At 45.8% G+C, this 21199-nt stretch overlaps 1 protein-coding gene across 8 annotated transcripts in view; it reads right to left on the bottom strand.

Annotated features, from left to right (window-relative positions):
• The window catches only part of EYA2 (EYA transcriptional coactivator and phosphatase 2), a 251911-nt gene extending 234814 nt beyond the window's left edge, over positions 1-17097 (bottom strand). For all 8 annotated transcript variants that reach the window (XM_081559420.1, XM_081559413.1, XM_081559423.1 and 5 more), the window contains exon 1: positions 16976-17097. The gene's annotated coding sequence lies outside the window, so the exon portion shown is untranslated. The remainder of the gene's footprint in view (positions 1-16975) is intronic.
• Between the last annotated feature and the right edge of the window lie 4102 nt (positions 17098-21199).

Below are 21199 nucleotides of genomic sequence, written 5' to 3'. Positions count from 1 at the left end.
CCAGGGGCTCCCACCTCAGTCAGAGGAGAAGCTAAAAATCCAACCATGGCTTAAAACGCTTAGGTCATCTGCCTCTGGCTACCTCTCTGACCACATCTCTTGTCCCTCTCCCCTCTCTCTGTTCCAGCCACAGTGGACTCTGGGCTATTCCTGAATGCATCAAGCACTACCTCACTCAGGGCTTCTGCACATGCTCTTCGGCCAGATAGCTTATGGTGAGGCCCTCCCCACGGGCGGTGTGCTAGAGCCAGCCAGCACCAACGTGCAGGAAATGATTGGTAAATTTCTGTGAATATTGTGAACTGGTTCTTACACCATCAGGAGCTTGAAATCAGCATGGTGGGAATATTTACACCATGGGAAGTGGCAAATGCTACAAATCAGGACCTTAATTTCCAGACAGCCAACTTACCAGCACGCCACTGCACTGAGCACTTGATTTTAAATTAAAACTAAATTAAAAATACCAACTTTCCTTGCTGTATTACAAGCCTCCTTGCTTCCCCCCTCCCACACTTTATTTTTCTCCACAGCAGTTGACACTCTCTGTCATACTATATGTATTTTTCCTTGTGTTCCTGATATTGCCCATCTCTCTTCCACCAAAAACACAGCTCCATGAAAGCAAGGACTCGGTCAGTTGTTTTTGTTTGTTTGTTTCAATTTCTTTGGCTGCACCCGGTCTTAGCTGTGGCATGCAGGCTCTTTGATCTTCCTTGCAGCACGCGGGATCTTTTGGTTACAGCCCGTGAACTCTTAACTGCAGCATGTGGGATCTAGTTCCCTGACCAGGGACTGAACCCAGGCCCCCTGCACTGGGAGTGCAGAGTCTTAGCCACTGGGCCAACTTGGTCAGCTTTGCTCTCAGCTTCCTGCCAAGTGCCTGGAACAGTGGCTGCCTCATAGCAGGTGTTCAATTAACATGTGTTGAATAGATGATTGGCACCCATTGTTGTCATTATGGGAAATTGAAACATGGACACTATTTCAGACACTTGACCAGATTTGGAGCATGGGTGAAAGGCCAAAACAAATAAACAAAAAAACCAAGCCAGCTGTCCACAGCACTGGCCTAGGGAAGTCTCACTTCCCTCCCTGGACACCCATGCTCCTCTGGGCTTCCATCACAGACCACTGTTAGGAGCTGCTGTGATGCAGGAGGCAACAAGCTCAATCTTGGGGAAATTCACTCTTTGAGGAGCAACTCCCAGAACCAGAGCTGGAAGAGACACCCGGAGACCATCTAGTCCCTCTATCTGCTCTGCAGCAAGCCTCGATGCCAGTTCACTCTCAGTAGCAGAACCGACTGTTTGCCATCCTTTTGAAAATAGTGGCCGCAATGTCCATTCACAGCTGAAAGTCAATAAATTCTCCAAAGACTCTTTAAGACGGTTCAACCTCTCTTCCAATGCTGAATCCCTTCTACAACATCTTAGACAGGCTGTCATAAGTGGCCTCAATAGTTGGCAAGTTCACCTATGATTAAACCCAAATCAGCCAACTCAGAACCTCTACTGCCAATGCAGGGCCTGCCAGCGAGCAATTCAGGGCAAAAACAGTTTTTTCTTTTTTTCTTATGCTAACTCTTCTTACCAAACTGGTAGTGGATGCCTGGAGCACAGGGAACTATTTATTTCCGAAAGGAGTATGGTCAATATGAGGACACGTTAAATGCCATCCTATAATGCAAGGACCCATCTCCACAAACAGAACTGTCCAACGTCAAATCTTCATGGGGCCGAGGTTGAGCAACGTGCTTTTCCTTATTTTTCTTAATACTAACGACCAACTTGATTTACACTTCATTTTCATACTTTTGATGAAGGCCTGGATATAGGAGAGACTCCTCTTCCCTCTGAAATCTACTGTAGGACAACCAACAGCACCGTCCCAGTGGCCAGCGGTAACTACCCCTGAACTCCCACTTTGGGGAGACAACAGAGAAAGGTGGGGACCGTGGTGAACTGAGAACTCATCCATCTAAAAGAGGCAATCATTTCCCAGTTCCAGTCAATTGACGTCACGTGAAGATGTGGGAAAAGTGTCAACAGACCTTCTGATTTTTAAATGGAAGCCAGAAATCTGCATTTTTGTGTGCTATGTCCAGATTTTCAAATGTTGGCTCCATTTTCTACTTTGTTCTGCAGACCAAACAAAACGCCTTTTGGCTGCTGGCTTGCAACCTCTGTGTTGCATCGGATATTACTGCAGGGTCACTAAAGGCAACAGGAAAAAGGCAATAATGGAGTGGAGGCAACAATGAAGGGCAAAGCTCAGAGGAGGGTAAGAAACACAGGCTGATCATCAGAGGCCTAGAAACGTAAGCACAGCCTCCCCAGGGTCGCTCCAGCCACTCCAGGTGATACTGAGGCATTTTCATTTTTTCCTCAGAAGTCTACTGCAGCTCCCATGCTTGGCTGGAGCACCCCAATATTGAGCATTAATTTTGTACAAGACACCATGAAAAGAGATGACCCTCTCTGAAACACCCTTGTGCATTCACATGTTAAGTTGCTTCAGTCGTGTCTGACTCTTTGTGACCCTATGGACTGCAGCCTACCAGGCTCCTCTGTCCATGGGATTCTCCAGGCGAGAATATTGGAGTGGGTTGCCCTGTCCTCCTCCCTGGGACCTTTCTGACCCAGGGATCGAACCTGAGTCTCCTGCATTTCCTGCAATGCAGGCGGATTCTTTACTGCTGAGCCACCAGGGAAGCCCCTGAAACACCTTTACTTGAGATAAAAGATCGTCCTCTAGGTCTGCGGGAAAGAACATGTGGGAGGCAGAGCAGTAGCACATCTTAAAAGTGCCATCCTCATAGGAATGTTTGAGGAGATGATGTACACAAAGAGTGAAATTACACATTTCACAAGCGGCACTGTAGCTCAGCAGAAGAGGGGCAGTCAAGGCAAATCTAGAGAGGCATTACACTGCAATTTGAGGGTCCACAGGGAACCATCCACTCCTCACTTCCAGAAAACGTTGCTGAGTTCACCCACTCTAGCCCAAGTTCCAGAGGTGTCACGTGACAAAGGACAGAATCCTGCTGGACAAGGATGAGTTAAAAGATGGGTGCATCACCTACATCTGAGCTCTTGAACCTGAAGCCAGCTCGCCCCAGAATTTTACATTTTCCCAAGTCAATACATTTCCTTTTTACTTAAACCAGCTTGGAAGTAAGTTTTCTGTTACTTACATCCAGCGGAATCTTGATAGCTATGTGGACCCTTGGCTGGGATTTTGCTTAACTCCAGCTTTGGGGTTGAGAAGGCAGACCATAGAGTTGGTATTGTCAGCCTCGGCATTCCAGATCTTTAGGGCTCTGAGCCCCCCTCCCGACCCTCAGAACCCCCACCTCCAACTAATTACTCAATTTTCCAATCACTCTATGTGGAATCCTTCAAGGCCCCTTCCTTTTATCCCATTTCATGTCTGTAGCCACTGGAAACTATCACAACAGTCCTTACAATGTGAAAAACACAAGAAGTTCCTTGCCATTCTAAACAGTGGCTGACAACCATTTACAAAACCTGCAAACATTTCACCACTCCTAAATCAACCCCAGATGACAAAATAATAATCATCATGAAACTAATGGAAACCCGAAGGAGGACAGATTTGGACCATGTTTGCCGTTACCCATGATGAGGGGTGATCAGGAAGAAGTCCTGAGAAAGACATAAAAAATGAAGCAAACTGATTGCTCCTTGGAAGATATCTCAGCCCCCATCCCCAAGAGATTCAAGTCCTACTTTTTCCTGGAAACAATTTTTAGCATCTCTTGGCATCCTTCTGGTCAGGAATTGGTAAAAAAGAAAAGAGAGTATGCGAGAAAGGCTTGATGCCTTTTCACTGAAGTCAGACTCCCAAGGTCAACAGGGATGTTTGGAAGAGTGGGCTCAAACTGTGAGCACGCAGTTGCATGCCCGTGGTTCCTCAGGCTGATCTAAAAATCAGAACGTTTCTCACAAAGGTCCAGGTTTCGGTGTCTTTTGAAAAATCAGAACACATTGCAATATGGAGTCCTCATTTCTCCCAGTTAATTACCCAGCTCATTTCATTAACTTCTTACCTGTCTGGCCACTCTGGCTATCTGAACTTGCAATGACTGACTTCAGATTTAGGTCCTATGTACTTCTAAAAAGTCATTTAAAAATTATAATACTGTTGACTTCTGACACATCTAACTGACACAGAATGGCCCTCCTGGATGGGGCCCCTCCATCACAACTTCACCGCCTCCTGACCCCTGTTCAGTGGGCCTAGGCCACTGGCCTCCAGGCCATGCCCATCTCAAGATTTTTGCCTTTGCTAGTTTCTTCTTTCTAGAATACTCTTCCCCAGATATGGGCAGGGCTCCCTCACTCCAGCGGTGGTGTGCTCAGAGGCTGTGTGCTCAGGGAGCCCTCTCATTCCCGCCTCTCCGCCGCTATAGTTTCCATTAACCTTCTCTTGTTTTTTTTTTCCCCACAGAGGCATGACCGTCTGACATTCAGTGTACTGTACACATACAGGTTTTTATCTGTGGTCTTTCCCTACTTAAGTGTAGCTCCACGAGGGAGTAGATTTTGGTTGTTTCTATTCTCTACTGTATTCCGTGTCCAGGGTAGGTCCTGGAACACAGCTGGTGCTCAATACATAGTTATTGAATGAATGAATGAATGAAATTCCATTTTCTATATTCAAGAGGAAATGGAGGGGGGCTGAAGTGGAGGAGGAAGGCGGAAGACGGCAAACCCAGACAGTCTGCACACCTGGTCACTGGAAACTCGGCCGAGGCTTCTGGAGGAAAGGACATTTTCCAAGACAGACGAAAGGGAAGAAGAAGAAAAAAGGAATCACAGCCTACAGTTGTGTTTGAGTTTGCACAGGCAAGTGGGCAAGGGTTTTTGGAAGAGTTCTTCTCTGCCTCTGAGTCGAGCTCACGCCCAAAGTCCAGCTCTTCCTGGCGTGGCGGGGAGCGTCTCCCCGCTGCCAGATACTGGTCACGTGACAGTCAAGCCTGCTCCCCCACCCCTCACCGGGGGAGGCATGGGGTCCTGAAGCGCAGATTCTAATCCTGGAGGGCTCAAGAGTTCCAGGCTGCCTGCTGAGGAGTCCTCTCTGCAACTTCTCATTCGGGGAAAGTCAGTGTCTCTGATCTCATATGGAAAATCCTGAGCTGTTTTCCAGCTCGAGCCCTGCATCCCAGGCTCTTTCCCTTCTCCTTCCCTCCAGACTGTACCCCACTGCAACTGGGCCTCACTGGGAGAGACAATTTCTACAGTTACTTTCTCCCCATCAGGTAATAAACAGCACCAGACAATCAGTCACTGTGTATCAGATGCCCTTTGCTACTCAGATCATAGTTGTTAACTCTGATGATGTAGATTAATATTTGCTAACTCTGATGTTGTAGATTCATGATTCTCACTTCCTAAGTGAGGAAACTGTCACTGGAAGAAGTTAAGTAAACCCAAGGTCACAAAGATAGTATTAATAAGTCATAGACTTGTACAGACTGGCCCTTAACCCCTGTATTATGCTGCACCGGAGGCTAATAGAATACACCAACACATCCTTGTAAAATACTGAAAAATTACAGTTAGGACTGACAGTCCCTTTGTTCCCCTCACAGGCCTGTCCCAATCTAATTAACTGTCCAGTAACATGAAGATCAAAGAGAAGGAAAATTTAATTTTTTCTATGGTGGCTAAAGAGGCAGGGAGTGCAGGGGTTATGAAGACAATCTCTAGAACCATCTGCATACAAAGCCTGGCTCTACTCCTTACTTGCTGTGTGACCTTGAACAAGCCACTTAACCTCTCTGCCTTACTGTCCTCCTCTAAAATGTGAATAGTAATAGACTTCCGTCATAGAATTGTTGTGAGGAAAAAGTGAGTTGATCCTTATAGTCGATCAGAACAGATCCTGGCACTGAGGTTATTTTAATTAGCATCATATTCATCCAAAGGGCAGCCATTCTTCTTTCGAAGATACAAGATACAGACTGAATGTGTCCAGACACGTGCTCTGAGATGACTTTACAAATGAGAAAACTCGTTTGTTTCATTGTATTCCCCTGAAAACTGAGTGCAGAATTCCAATTCTGGTTAGTAGAAAATTCTGTTATTTGAATCATTTGCTGTAAATACCTGGATGACACTTTTGCTATAATTACCTGGTGGACTTGATTTTTAAACCACTTTTGTCTTACATGGTTAAAAACATACGAAACCATTTTTCTGAAATGCCTGTTATTTTTCAAATGTATAATAACATAAAGACAGAACTCTAAAAAAAATATTCATGCATGTTTTAATGTGGAAACGGTACACCCTCCCCCCTCCCCCCGCCATTAAGAAGAAGACTGCCCTTCAGAGACCCGTAGATTTTTCCAGAATGTTGAAATCCCAAGACTGAAGCTACTTGAAGAATAGGAAGGAATATTCCCCAGGCAAGTAGCCGCCACTTTCTGTCTTTTCTTAGTACTTCTAGGGGTGGGTGCAAGTCCACTGTAAGAACCATCCCTCTCTGAACCTGCAGGCCATGTTCCCGTCCATCACTGTATTGAAGCTGTTTAACAAACCCAGCGTGAAGAGGTGAAGTTGCTCAGTTGTGTCTGACTCTTTGCAACCCCATGGACTACACAGTCCATGGAATTCTCCAGGCCAGAACACTGGAGTGGGTAGCTGAGGAGATGGCAAATGCCCCATGAACGGGTGAAGAGCCCAGGGCTCAGAGAGCCCAAGTCCCCTGCCCAATATCACACATCAGGTGGGTGGTGGATCTGGGAGTCCACCCCATGCCCTCCCCAAAGGCTGCCCAGCCTCCCTACTCCCCATCTCATGGCCCCACATCACTGCCAAGGTCTAAGAAGGAGGTCATGCTCTCCACTCTTTGGCAAGAAACCCCAGAGGTTTCTTACAAAATGTCACCTAGAAAAGGATGTCACAGTCCACTGCTGTTACTTTTCCCATGTGTTGTGAAAGGCCAAAGACAGGCTCAGTGAGGATGAAGGATGCTACTGAAAGGTAAGAGGAGGTTATCTTTGGTTATGGAGAGTGAGGCAGTTCGGTGAGACAGCACTGGGATGTGACCCTAGCAGCTGGGCTCTCAGGTCCCAGCTCTCACTGATACGCCACCACCTATAAAACCTGACAAAGACCAGAATTTAGACTAGCTTAGCTGGTAGAGCATATCAGATCTGGAATGTTCTGAGCGGGTACCATTCAAAGCTGGGGTTAGGAGGGGGCCAGGCGTCTTTGGCAGGATAAGGCAGCAGGAAAAAAATGAGAAATCTTTTGTTTTTCTTTTTCAATTCATTAAGGTTTGTTGGGGTGAGCAAGAACCTCATTTTTTTTTCTTCCCATGACTTCCCTTTCATTTTAACGGGAAACGTGCGAGCATTTCAAAGACGGCTCAATAGCAGCGTTGAAGTCTCAAGTTCAATCACAATGTCCCCATTGTGGCTGAGGGACTCCTTGGCCTTTAAGCTTGGGTTATAAAAATTTGGTCTGAGCCCAAAGTCTGGCTTTAATAGAATATTTTAATTTTGTTTAATGAATATTATTTTAAATCTGTTTGGCAGTTTTAAAATGTGTTCTTTTATTTTCAAATTAAAATTTACTAATGTTCAGTGCTTTCTGGGGGGTGGGAGGTGGGAGTAGGGCAAGGAGTGGGGGTGATAATAATACAAGCTTGCATTTATTGAGTGCTTACTATGTGCCAAACACCCTGCTACCCCTTTTAACCCTAAGGACCTCCTAATGTACAGCGACCCTTGCCTCCGCTGTTTGGGAAGTTGAGGGGGTCATCAGCCAACCTGAGCTGGCATAGTTAGTGAGTGGTGGACTTAAGGTTCAAGTCAGATCTGTCTGAGTTCGGGGTCTGCATTGTTAACCACTGCCCTACATTCTCTTGCTACTGAAAAAGGACTCCATTGACCAATAGCTTAAAGGCACATCATTGGCCCAGTATGTAATTCCCTATAACCTCAAGCGTAATGACAGCTGGCTTGAGCATAATAGTTGGCTTATTGAGCATTCAATATGGGCAGGCACTGTAGCAAAGCAAAGTGTTTTACATGTATTGCCTCATTTAAAGTCTCACAATGGCCTTTTGAAGCAGTTACTATTGCCATTATTATCATCATCTCCATTTTACAGAGGTTAAATTGAGACTAGGGTCATGCAAGTATGTAAATAACACATTTAAGCCTAAACAATGGTAATAATAATCACAATAATATAGTAGCCGACTTTGATGCAGCTCACACTGTTTGCCATGTGCTACTGCAACCACTTTGTATTTATTAGCTTGAGCTCCGTGACGTGTGTGCATATGCTGTCATGTCCAAATCTTTGTGACCCCACGGACCTACCAGGCTCCTCTGTCCATGGAATTTTCCAGGGAAGTATACTGGAGTGGGTTGCCATTTCAAACTCCAGGGGGTCTTCCTGACCCAGGGATCAAACATGTGTCTCTTGTGTCTCGTGCATTGGCAGGTGGATTCTGTATGACTGTGCCACCTGGGAAGCCCATATCTCCATGACAACCACCCTGAATTATAGGAGAAGAAACCAAGGCATGTACATGTTAGGTAACTTGCCCAACATTAAATAGTTGGTTAATGCTGAGCAAGGATTTGAACCCAAGCAGCCTGGCTCTTGGCTCCTGAATCTTAGAGATCCATGCGAATATCAATCCTGCTATCAGAGGTGCCAGATCGGGTCCTTTTTGCCTTTGGGTTGCCAGTAATTAGCCCAATGCCTAGAACACATCTCAATAAATAAAGCTGGATAAATGAGTGAAAGAATGAATGCATTTGTAACTTTCCCCATCACCATGCAACACACAAGGCATGTAAGACACACTCAGTAAATAGTATTAATAAAATCAGTGAAATGGTATATGTCATGTCCCAAGTGTGTGTTCTTCCTTGTCAACAAAATTTGTCTTGTCATATTGCAATAGCTCAAGGGTCAGCAAACACTCTATAAAAGCCCATGCAGTCTCTGTAGTAATTACTCAACTTTGCTAGCACAGAAGTGGCCATAGCCAATAGCTTAGACCAGCTAACTACAGTGATGCAGCCACCATTCCAACAGATTCCAATTCTAAACTTTAGTTATTCTATAAGGACAGGCTCAAGATTCTGTGAGAATCAGGTAATGTCGCTTATTTCTGAACCCAACTTTTATACCTGATCATCACTGAATATCCTCCAGGCAAAACAACTGGAGACTGACTTTGAAATCTAGTACTCCAAGGCAGACATGTACAGGAAACGTAGCTCTCATTACACCAGCATCGGGGGATGGGAGGTGGGAGAGCTGGGTATGCTAGTGGTTAGGAATCAAAACTAGGTTCAGTTCTGACTCTGATATAAGCCATGTAACTGTGGACGAATTACTTCTCCATGAGATTCAATTTCGCATGTGTAATATAGGGGTAATAATAATAGAACCTTCCACCTAAGGCTATTTGGAGTCAGAAATATAAGTGTTTGCTTAGCACACTGGCACATAGTAAGTATTCAGTAACCATGAGCCACTTGTAATTCCCAAACAAACCTTGTGTCTTTTTAAAAAACAAAACTAAAACCTAATTCTCTAAAAACCAGCACAAAGAAAGGACAGCAAAGCTGCAGGGAAAGACATTTCCAAATTAGTTTCCTACAGACACTTAGCAAGGCATTCTAGGGGTCCCAAGGTGTCCGAAAACTCTCTCCTCTCGATCAAACTACTAGCAAGCCCCCAACCTCCCTGCTTAGCCCCATCCGTCCAAAAGCCTGCTTCTGTGTCCTTTTATCATTGTCTTTCTTGTGGGTGTCACAGCAACGCTGGAGAAATTCGGAGCGTTTCAGACATTTGCTGAGTTTAAGACATTCTTTCTCCCCTCCCACCCCGCTCTTCGCTCCACACTCCAAAATTAAAGTCTCCGGGGAGCCTGGTCTCTTTAGCCAGGGGAGGACACCAGAAAGCCCCATCACAGACCTGGAGGTGAATAATCTTCTCGGCTCCATTCTTTTTCATGGCTGGATGAGGCCAAAACTTTGTTTACAACACAAGCGGCAAGTCACAACTTGTTATGCCACATGACACCCTCTAAGCAGCAAGTCACCGCTTCTCTCTACTGTACCAGTCGCACAAAAGGCCAGAGGGGCAGGAATCTGCCCGCTCGGCTTCTCTCCCCCTCCCCCTTCCCAACTAGGAAGAGCATTCAGACCTTTGCTGGGGAGACGTGTTTCTAGAACGCCATGAAACTCAAGTTCCCATTCTTGCACATAATACACACCCACAAAAGAAAACAATCTTCTTTGCAGTGAAACCCTTTCTGTGTCTCCTGCAAGGAGGTTTTCTCCCTGCGTGGAATTTCTATCAGCCCCAGGGTTGGTACCAAACTCAGGGATGCGGCAGAATTCTCTCCACCTCTCTCACCATCAACAAAGACTGAAAGGTCTGTACTTACATCTTGTACCCCACAGGCCAAAAATCACATACATGTTCCTAGAACAACAACAACAACAACAAAAATTGTTTTGGAAACTACTAATACCTTAACCGCAAAGTTACTACACGAAGGGGATGGGAGGCGAAGCAGTTGATCAGAAGGAACACAAGCCATTTTCGACCTCTGGCTTCCACATCGCCAAACACTATGAATGAAACATCAGCTTTGGAGGAAGGGGTGGCCCCGGAACCTGCTTTTTTGGTGGGGCCGTGGGAGGGAGAGATCCAAAGGAGATGGGAATTCCAGTCCTCCAATCTAGCTTCTCCCTGCAAGAACGTCTTCGGAATCCAAATCAAGATCTTCAACCGTAGAGTCAGAAACCCCCACTCCGAGCCCACTTGAACCAAACACGTCTAACAGGCAGGAATTTAGACTTGGCCGAGGTGAAGAGAACTGGTGGTTTTCGCCCTGTTTTGGTGACCTTCAAGGGCTTATTTATGCACTTCAAGCTCATGACCTAATACATGTTGGTTTGGCTTCTTTTCTCATAATAGCAGCCTGTAAAAAGCTTTTGAGAATTCCCCGTGTTTTCTTATTTTGGGTCAAGAAAATAAAATCGATATCTAAGTAACCTTAAAAAAAAAAAAAAAACTCAGCCTGCACAATTTAAAAATTTGGAATGTTTCCACTGGGACTGCAGATATCTCTGAAAGCCTCAAGATCATCAGAGTGAGACCTACATTTGCCATTTTTAAGGTGAGATATTTGGTAACAGTATCTGTGAGAATTAGCTAAGAGGGACTTTTTGACATAAGTCAAACAATGACATTTAAAACTCACGTTAAAGCAATTACCGTGTGGAATTTTTCCGTGTTTTTCCCATTTCTCAAACAGAAGTGTGTATGTTTTCAACATAGTTTCTTGCTGTAATTTTCTTTCTTGGCAAACCCACATCTTAACCATGAAACCCAAAGTATGCACGCTACAGAAACAATAATGGTTGAAACAGACTCGGCCGTCTCTGGCATGATTTTTCTTTACAAAATTAAAACGTCTTTTGGCTAATATACTGTACATTTCAGTTATGAAAGACCTTTCTTGGGAGATGAACAGAAAAGCAAGGGGAGTTGACAGATTCAGCTGATGCGGACAAAAGTAAGACAGTAGTCTAACCCCCCAGTTTCTCATTCTTCGGGGGAAAAAAAAATGTCGATTTTAACATTTTTTCCTTTAGTTAAATTCACAGAGAGCCAACAATTCTTCTCCAAATGATTATAAGTAGATAGGTGCAGATATGTTAAATCTGGGAATGCACAGATCTAAAAATCTAACTCTACTAGATCTTCAAAAGGAAACTAGAGGGGAAAAACCCAAACCATTGAAACCACATATGTTTTCATGCTATTGACACAATACTACGAATACTAAGAGACAAAATAATTTCTAGCCTCTTTCAAATCTTTGGTTCAAGTTTAAATATGTCTAAATAGGCATTATTAGGCAAAGACAGTTGGCACGTGCACATTCTCAAAACTGGTGAGAAGTAAACCTGTTTCCTTGGCTGCCTGTTCCTCTGAGCTCCTGCTGTAAATTTCTGCATATATCTGAGAGCAGAGGCAGCCTTTGCAAAAACGTATAAGTTGTCACTGCTGCACCCTAACTAGTATCATCAGATGGGCGATGACATGCAAGACGAAGTCCTGCTTTCTACAGACCTGGGTTTATGTGCAGAGACCCCTTCATCCATCCCTCTGGCTCCATCCCAAAATGGGGGCCCTCTCAGCCCTTGGCTGACCCTCAGGCTGCCTGTCCCAGATTCAGGCAACCGCCAAGCCTCCCTTAACCTTCAAAGTGGCAAAGATAAATCGCTCTGGTTACCTGACTCTCGGGACCACCTGTTCCAAATTATTCTTCGAACTCCAAATGTTTATATTCCAACCTCCAAACAACAACCCACCCATAGCGATCCAGCACCTTCCGGTAAACTGGATTTGGACAGCCTACCGTAACGTTTTTGGGCCTTGCCACTGCTGGTAAATTTATTGACTCTTTTTAGGAACTGAAATGCGTAGCATTCTAGTATTGAAAGAACAAATCAAATTAGCCCTTGTAAATAAACTTTTTTTTTCCTTTATAGACCATATACAACCTGCTAAATATCATGGCTCACCAAGGCCCAGATTTGTGTTTTCTAAACACTTAGTGTGATTTTTCTATCATTTAGGACAGTGGCAAAAAAACATCAGGGTACAATCAGAAAATCATTGTGCTCAGCGCATTTAAAATCATCCAAATTCAGCAACAACTCTTTTCAAAGGGAAACGAGAGCAGAAATACTCTCAGAGGCAAGGTTTTCATAGCCCAGTCAGCAGAAGGCTAAAGGCCTAGATTCTGGCCACACACCCTTCAGCGTTGTCAGACATTTGACTTGTGGCTCCGTTTTTTTTGTTAACAAAGTTGGGAAAATTAATAATAGTAACAATACCTAACTCAAAATGTTAGAGCCATCCTGAAAATACATGTCAAGAGTTGATTTCAGGCCTGGCATACAAACGCTCGGTTACTTTCATCATCACTATTAAATACAAGGACAGAATTTAAGCAGAGAGAAATGACAAAGGCATCGATAGCAAGTGAGCAAAAGAAAGGAAAAAAGCAGCCAAAAAAAAAAAAAAATTTAAAGCCTATGGCTTTCTTCGTCCTTTTCCCCTCCATCCACCAAGCCAGCACTCTTGTATTTTGAAATTGATTCTAAATCACACGCAGCAAAGAACTAGTTCTGGCCCCTCTGATTCATTTCCAGCAAGACAGTGGGTCTGAGACAGTCATTTCAAGTATTTGTCACCTGACTGGGGGGGGGGAGTTTATCCTCGGATTAGAAGAGGTGTTAGTTAAACACCATTAGGCCAGTTACGATCTTCAAATAGGAAAATGAAGCATTGTCTCTGGCGAATTCTCTGCTAATTGTTTCCCTACCAGAGCCTTCTTTTTGTTTTGTTTGTTTGGGACTGTTTGAACAGCCACAAACAGTAGGGGGACAAAAAGTGGGCCCTTTGGAAAGCTGTTATGATATAGGGGGTTGGGGGTCAGAGAGGAAGGTGGGGAGTGAGGGGGGCATTGTGGGGCGGGGAATGAGCGGATATGTGTGTTTTCTGTCAACAGGCCGTGTTTTCTCAGCTCTGGGGTTAATTCTCTGTAAAGGGATTCCTTTTGAGCGGAGTCCACCGACTCCTTTTTCAGAGCAGCTAGCTAGGAAAAGGAGTTTCCTTCCACCACAAAACTCAATCTTGGCAAGAGGCAGAAGGTTCAGCCTTCGGAGGTAACTGAATAACCAGCCACTTCATCTCCACAAACCAACTTTCCCCCCCAACCCCGCCCTGCAGATAAGGAGAACTACATCAGGAGAAAGAAGCAAAAAATCTTTAAGGGAAAAAGTTATCCTCTCCTGGAAGGAATTGACGTCAGGCCAAAGAACCCTGCATTTTATCTGTGCCTAGTGGAGAGAAAGCCTTCTGACCCAGTCCACACGAGCACGCGCGTGCACACACACACACACACACACACACACACACATTGCAACAGTCAACACTACACCTCAGACCTGTGGCCACTGCCTAATACTTATGGTTTTCCTTCTTCCCCAAGCATTTTTATGCTAAGGAGGCCTGTCCCCAAAGACAAAACTCAACCCCTGATGCAACCCAGCTCCTTGGAGAAGAGAAGGCGCTGTGTGTGGTGTGCTTGGATATGGAGGGCCAGGCAAAAAAAATCCAAACAAGATATTCCCACTTCCTTCATTTTTTCCTGACAGCCATGGGCTCTTTCTGCAGAGAGAGAGGCATCTGTCATGAGCTGCCGGGAACCCCACTTATGCAGCATAACGGCCTGCGATTTTATTATACAAGGAGTTTATTGCTGGCCTAATTAGTTTCAAACTGGGCATTCCAGCTGAGGACACCTAAAAAACATCTGGTGGAAGGAGTAAGAATGAGTCCTCGTTTTTTGGAGCTGGTTACAGTTGGCTTTCTGCATAACTCTGGTCTCCTGCGCCTGACACAAGTTATCTTTGGAAAAGTAACTGAAAAAATAAGGAAACGGTTTCTTCTTTGTGGGAAAGGAGTCATCTTGTCCTGGGGGAACCAAAAACATCTTAAAGTGGACGTGCCTGAATTGTGGATACTTTTCCCCAAGCTGCCCAGGGTCTCAGTAGCTCGCTCAACCTAATTCAAAATGTACTCAGCTGCACCACAAAGCTTTTTTTTTTTTTGGTCTTTTTTTTGTGTGTGTGGAGGACTGTTTTGCTCTCCCAACAGCAGCTAGCATTTTATTAATTTATCCTTCTGGAACAAGGCTTGCGATCTCTTACATGCAATTTAAAGCAGAAGTAATACCGTGTACTTGAAACAGCGTGTCTTGGGTGTTTTTGCCAAATGGTAATCCTATATAACAAGTCAACAAATCATATTTCTTTATGATGTGTTTAATATAACACAAAAGGCATGAAAAGAAGATTCTAGAACTCCAGGGCTGAAGACATCTGTTTTTCTAAATCTCAAAGTATTGGGATAATAACATTTTGTTGTATTGTCTTTAGCTATTTCATATTAGGAAAGATGTATGTGTTTATAGAATATTCTCATACATACAGTCACTACACTCAATAGGTGAGCTATTTTCAAGACAGGAAAAATGCTGAGACCTTTAAGGTAAAATAGTTTATCATATTGTGAACCTACAGTTACAAGACTGGAGCGACTAACTAGGTATGGGACACATGAAGTGCTTTTTTAAAAGGTCAGGTCCCTTCAGATCTAGCCGCATAGGTCGAAATTGCAAAATTTAAAATTTTCTCAAAAGGCAAGGAGATTTGGGATACAAACAGGAGTTTATGCTTAGTCTAAAGCAAGATTCATACTGTCAGCATTTGTTACATAAATTACTAATTAACTTTTCCTAGTCTGAGGGCGTCTAAACGCAAGGAAGTATAGTTTAAGGGGCTCAAAGTGATGGGGGGAGAAAGGTGGGGGAAAAAATGAACCTTTCTTGGATAAAGTTGCCTGAAGATTTTTTCACAATCATTATTTTAAAAAGGAGGTTCTCCTCTCGGCCCCCAACTCCCCTCCCCCGCCGCCCCCCAAAGGACCATAGGCTGGTAAAGCGGCTACTAGCTCAGACTCTAGGAGTAGAAATTTCACTCAAGCAGGAAAGGGCTCGCGAAATGAACAGATTCGGCTTGAAATACAATTGTCCGCTGGTTATAATTTCCTTTGGAAGGGAGCGCCCTAACTCAAACCTAATTCAGCACTCAGATTCTCACTTGATGTTTGTAAATCATTCTACTTCGCCTCTGCCTTGCCCACAACACCCAGCTCCGATGCTCACTCATTCCACTGCGCCCCGTAATTAAAAGGTACCTCCACCAGGGGTGATTTATACATAACTCAAGGTTATTTTTTAAAAAGTGATTCGAAAGATTACGTTGCATTTCGGGGGAAGAAAAGAAAAAAGGTATCCATAAAAGTCGCAGCATCAGTTTTGCTTTTTAAAGAGCAAGCGTGCATGCTGTCAACTCAGCCCCAGCGAAGCTTCGAAGCTTCGCTAAAGGGAAGTAGGAACCTTACATCGTCAAAGTGCTTCCCTTTCATGCGGCTGAGAATTTCGCGCATTGAAGATTTGGGGATGCGAAAGTTTTTCCCGGTCAAGCTTTCCTAACATTTCTTGAGTGTATAACCTATTAGTTTGGGGACAGGAGATAGATTTAAGAGTCATCACGGTCGTTTAATCCCCAGGCTGCTCCGCTAAAAAAAAAAAAAATCAACAACCCCGTTCCATTCTCCGCTTTGTCGCATTACAGCATTACAACAAACTCTCGCTTCCTTCTAAACATCTTTCTGATGTAAAGTTTTCTAAGTTTCAGCTCCAACTTCAGCTAGCGCCCGGACGCCGGTTCCGGTACAAAGCCCGGAGAGCTGGACCATAGCTGCCCGAGCGCAGATGGATTCTCTTTAAAGAAGACATACAGCTAGAAAAAGGTTCAGGGGGCCATTCCAGCCCCATCCCTGGGATTCCAGCCGTTTGCTCTGTTACCCCATTACCAGTGCCCGAGGGCGTGAGCTTGGCTCCCGGCTCCAGGCGCCTCTGGGTCCGATGAGGGGATCGCCGCTCATCGCGAACCACCGGGGTCATAAAACGAACCAAACGCTAAGGACCCGGGAGAATCTGAGCGCCATGCACTTGTCCCGCGCGGGAGTGCACACTTCAGGGTCGTGGCCTCCTGGGCGCAAGGGGAAACTGAGGCCCGGAGCCCCGGGACGGACTTTCCCGAGATCTGCGCTCTCTCCCCGCTGCCCTTGTGCCTGAGACACCCTGGGAGCTCCGGACGCCGCGACACTGCCGGTGCGCCCTCGAGGGCCCCGACAGCTGCGGAGGCCCCGGCTGGCCGAGTGAGAGAGAGAGGCTCCAGGCCAGGGGGTCCGGGTCAACACCAGCCCGGCGAATCCCCGCAGGCAGGCCCGGGCTGGGCGCCGCGGGCGGTACTCACCGCGCGCCGTGGAGAGGGCGCCCGGGCGCGGCGCGGTGCCGGCGGCCAGGCGGGCGCAGGTCGGACGCGGCCGGGCTGACTGCGGCGGGCACGTTGCTGCTTCTGCTGCCGCCGCTGCCTCCGCCTCCTGGGCTGCCGCGGCCGCTGCCTGAGCGGAGAGGACCGGCCCCTTCCCCTCCCTCGGCCGGGCCCTCCCTCTGCCCCCGCCCGGGTCCCCGCGCCGCGACGTGGGCGCGTGGGGGCGCCGAGGCGCGGCGCCGGGCTCCGCGGGCGCGCACACCCCCGGCGGCTGGACGCGGGGCGCCGGGCTCCGGCCCTGCAGCTGCCTTGGCGCTGCCCTCGGCGCCTGCAGCCCAGCCGGACGCGCTCGCTCCAGCCGGTCCTAGAGGAGGCGAGGTCTCAGCCTCCTCCCCACCCACTGACACCCACACCTCCTCCTTCGGCAACCCAGGCGCCCCCACCCCCCCCAGAAGAGAAAGACTGCTTGGAAGGGACCTCAAGAGTGACACTAAATTCACTCATTCAGCCACCTCTTCATTCATTCCACATCTGTGGAACATCTATGTGCCAGGTAAAACTCTTGGGAGATTCAGCTAGAACAAGTCAGACTAGTTTTGTGCCTTCCCGGAACTTAACTCTCGTACTGGGAGACAGACCATAAACAAACAATCAAGTAAAGAATCAAGACAATTTCAAGTAAGTTATAATTATTATAGAGAAGGCAATGGCACCCCACTCCAGTATTCTTGCCTGGAGAATCCCAGGGACGGCGGAACCTGGTGGGCTGCCATCTATGGGGTCGCACAGAGTCGGACACGACTGAAGTGACTTAGCAGCAGCAGCAGCAGCATAATTATTATGGCCGAGCGGGAAGTATGTGCTGGGGCAAGGGAACAGGAATCGTGGCTGGAGTAGCCAGGGAAGACCTCCCTGAGGAGGTGACGTCTGTATGATGAGAAAATGCCATTTCTGATGATATCTGTGGGAGGAGAGTTCAAGGATTACCTTTGACCCGTTTTACACGTAGGAGAAACTGAGGTCCCAAGAACGTAACTGGCTTACCTAAAGTCTGGTATAATGCCCTCCACACATACCCTTAAATGAAGGCACCCCACTTCATCCTCTCCTCTTTCAGTCTTCCCCACAATAAACTGTCGTGAACAGAGCCTATACAGCATTTTTCTTTCTCTCACCCACTTTCTAATGTTCAGGAAGCCCCTTTATAAGCACCCAGGCTGCTTCAGCCTGAAAACAATGTCAACCACTGCCATTTGTTAAGCTCAAGCAATCATATTTTTCTGGGATCAGGATGCCCAGATAAATGTGAATTATAGAAAAACAGAAATAACTTTTAGTATAAGTATGTCCTCTGCAATAGGTGACACATACTTTTACTAAAAATGTATTCACTTTACTCTGAAATTTCAATTTAACTGGATGTCCTATATTTTTATTTGCTACATCTGGCCTCCCTACATCCATCCAGTTTGCAGGACATTTCCTTGTCTCCTCTGATCCCCCAAAGAGACCAGAAGGTAGATGCTGCTAGCATGCCTATTCTTTAAATTTTTTTTATTCTTTATTTTTAATTTGGCTGCCCTGGGTCTTAGTTGTGACACAAAGCATCTTCAATCTTCGTTGCAGCATGTGGGATCTAGTTCTCTGATCAGGGATGGTACTGGGGCCCCCTGCATTGAGACCTCGGAGACTTAACCACTGAACCCACCAAGGAAGCCCCTAGGATGCCTGTTTTACAAATGATCATCTAAGCTCAAAGAGAAGGCAGAAAATGTCTGAGTCAGGGTTGAAGTTCAGACCAAGCTGACTTCAAAGCACTTGCTCTAAAGATATAATATAGAGCCTGTAACTCCACCTGTGGGGTTACTGGGAAGACAGTGAAACTTAAGCTCCTGAGTCCCTTACTTGTTATGCCTCTTTGTAAGGCCCTGAGAGGGACCTAGGAATGTATTCATGGGTCACCTGTTCATGTGAAATTTATGAAAGTTATTTGCTTTTGATAGTTAGTGGCAAGTGGCAGAGCCCACCATCTCTCTCCAATCTGATTCCCCCTGGAGCACTTGACCGTGAGTAAGGTGTATGGGAGTAGCCACTGGCATTTCGGAGATCCAGCGGAGGGGAAGAGGAGTTGGGAATTTGTGATGGTGGTGGTATTCTTCAGCTTCATAAAATATGCCTTTTTTGTGATTTTTTAAAAATATAATTTATTTTATTTTTGGCTGTGCTGGTCCTTTGCTGCTACACAGACTTTTCTCTAGTTGTGGCGAGCAGGGGTTACTCTCTAGTTGAGGTGTGTGCAGGCTTCTCAGTGTGGTGGCTTCTCCTGTTGCAGACCATGGTCTCCAGGCCGTGCAGACTTCAGGAGTTGTGGCACGTGGGCTCAGGAGTTGTGGCTCCCGGGCTCTAGAGCACAGGCTCAATAGTTGTGGCACACAGGTTTAGTTCCTCTGCAGCATGTGGGATCCTCCCAGATCAGGGATCGAACCCATGTCTCCTTCATTGGCAGGTGGATGCTTTACCACTGAGCCACCAGGGAAGCCCCTGTTTTGATTTCTTAATTCAAAGAAGTTTCATACCTAATTTCAGGCTCATAATTTCATATTCTTTTTCTTAAGTAAGGCCCTCAAGTTGTATAAGCAGCAGGCCCTGCTCTACCAGGAGCCACCTCTGGTCAAAACTTACTCCATCCCTTTTCTGCTCGCCAAAGTTCAGGCATGCAAATCTATTAATATTCAGTGAACACGGTTATTCTCCTTCAGTGACAGGGCTGAGGTTAGATCTGCTGTTCCTGGATGAAGTTAACTCTTCTGCTTTCTAGCTGCAGGACGTATATATGTACTTGTCCTTGACATTCTCATGTCTAAAATGGAGATGGTAACTTAGTTGCTAAGTCGTGTCCGAGTCTTTGTGACCCCATGGACTGTAGCCCATCAGCTGCTCTATGCAGGGGATTTTCTAGGCAAGAATACTGGAGTGCGTTGCTATTTCCTTCTCCAGGGGATCTTCCCCACCCAGAGATCAAACCTGGGTCTCCTACATTGCAGGCAGATTCTTTACCAAATTAGCCATCAGGGAAGCCCTGGAGAGAACAGTACCCATCTCACGTTATTATTGGGATGATTCACTGAGATCATGTTCCTGAAACTGTGACTGTAGTTGGGCACGAGCATTGTTCTACATATATTGATATTACTGTACAAACTTCGCTTCCCATAGCATCTTTGCAAAAAGTTCTAAGTCGTTATAGACTGAGCATCTTAAAGCTCTCCCTCTCCAGATGTGTTTAATTTATCTGGGTCCACAAGCCTTCATAAATGTTGTTTAATTTATTTTTTAAAGATAGTTATTTATTTGGCTGCATTGGGTCTTAGTTGCATTATGTGGGATCTTTCTTTGTGGATTCTCTAGCTGTGGTGCTTGGGCTCCGCAGTTGCATGTGGGATCTTAGTTTCCAACCAGGGATCAGACCCACGTCCCCTGCATTGCAAGGCAGAATCTTAATCACTGGACCACCAGGGAAGTCCCAGAATGTTGTTTAAATAGTGGCAGTAAGCAGACTTTTTTTTTCTAAAGTAAAAAAATGGAGTAGACTGGAATAGAAAATATCAAGTGAACTGCATTCAGAGTAAGATTGTGTGTGTGTGTGTGTGTGTGTGTGTGTGTACTGGGTCAGGATGTGAAATGTGTTCCTTCTTGCAAATGGTGGGCAAAATGGTGATGAACACTTATTAACCAAGAGTACTCAATGGAATACAAAGGGTTAATCTATTCCTACCCGCCTTCACCTTCTGAACTCCTTCACTAGAATCTGGCCTATTATCTCATAAATCGCAGCCACACCCTATGGCCCCCACAGAGAGAAACAGGAGGCAGGTGCTTATTAATTTTATTTTTTTCCTTCTCTTAGGGCAGTGGTTCTCAACCCTGGCTTGCACATTAGAATCTCCAGGGGAGCTTTTAGAAATCCCCATGCTGAGGCCCCACCCTAGACCAATTAAACCAGATTCTCTGGGGGAGGGACTGAGGCATCAGATTATATATATGATTCTAGTGTGCAGCTGAGGGTGAGTCCCCATGTTTGGGAGAAAAAAGACTTGACCGCAGATGCACAGCAGATGAGATGGAAACTCAGATAAGATTTAAGGCACCCATATCTTACTCAAGATCACTTAAAATCCAGCCCCCTTCCTATGCAAGAGCACTTCC

The sequence above is a fragment of the Giraffa tippelskirchi genome, chromosome 13 (genome assembly GCF_054371585.1).
Source record: "Giraffa tippelskirchi isolate mGirTip1 chromosome 13, T2T-mGirTip1v1.2.pri, whole genome shotgun sequence".
NCBI classification, from domain to species: domain Eukaryota; kingdom Metazoa; phylum Chordata; class Mammalia; order Artiodactyla; family Giraffidae; genus Giraffa; species Giraffa tippelskirchi.
Note: the sequence above shows the minus strand (reverse complement) of the source record. Positions and strands in the feature narration are given on the sequence as shown.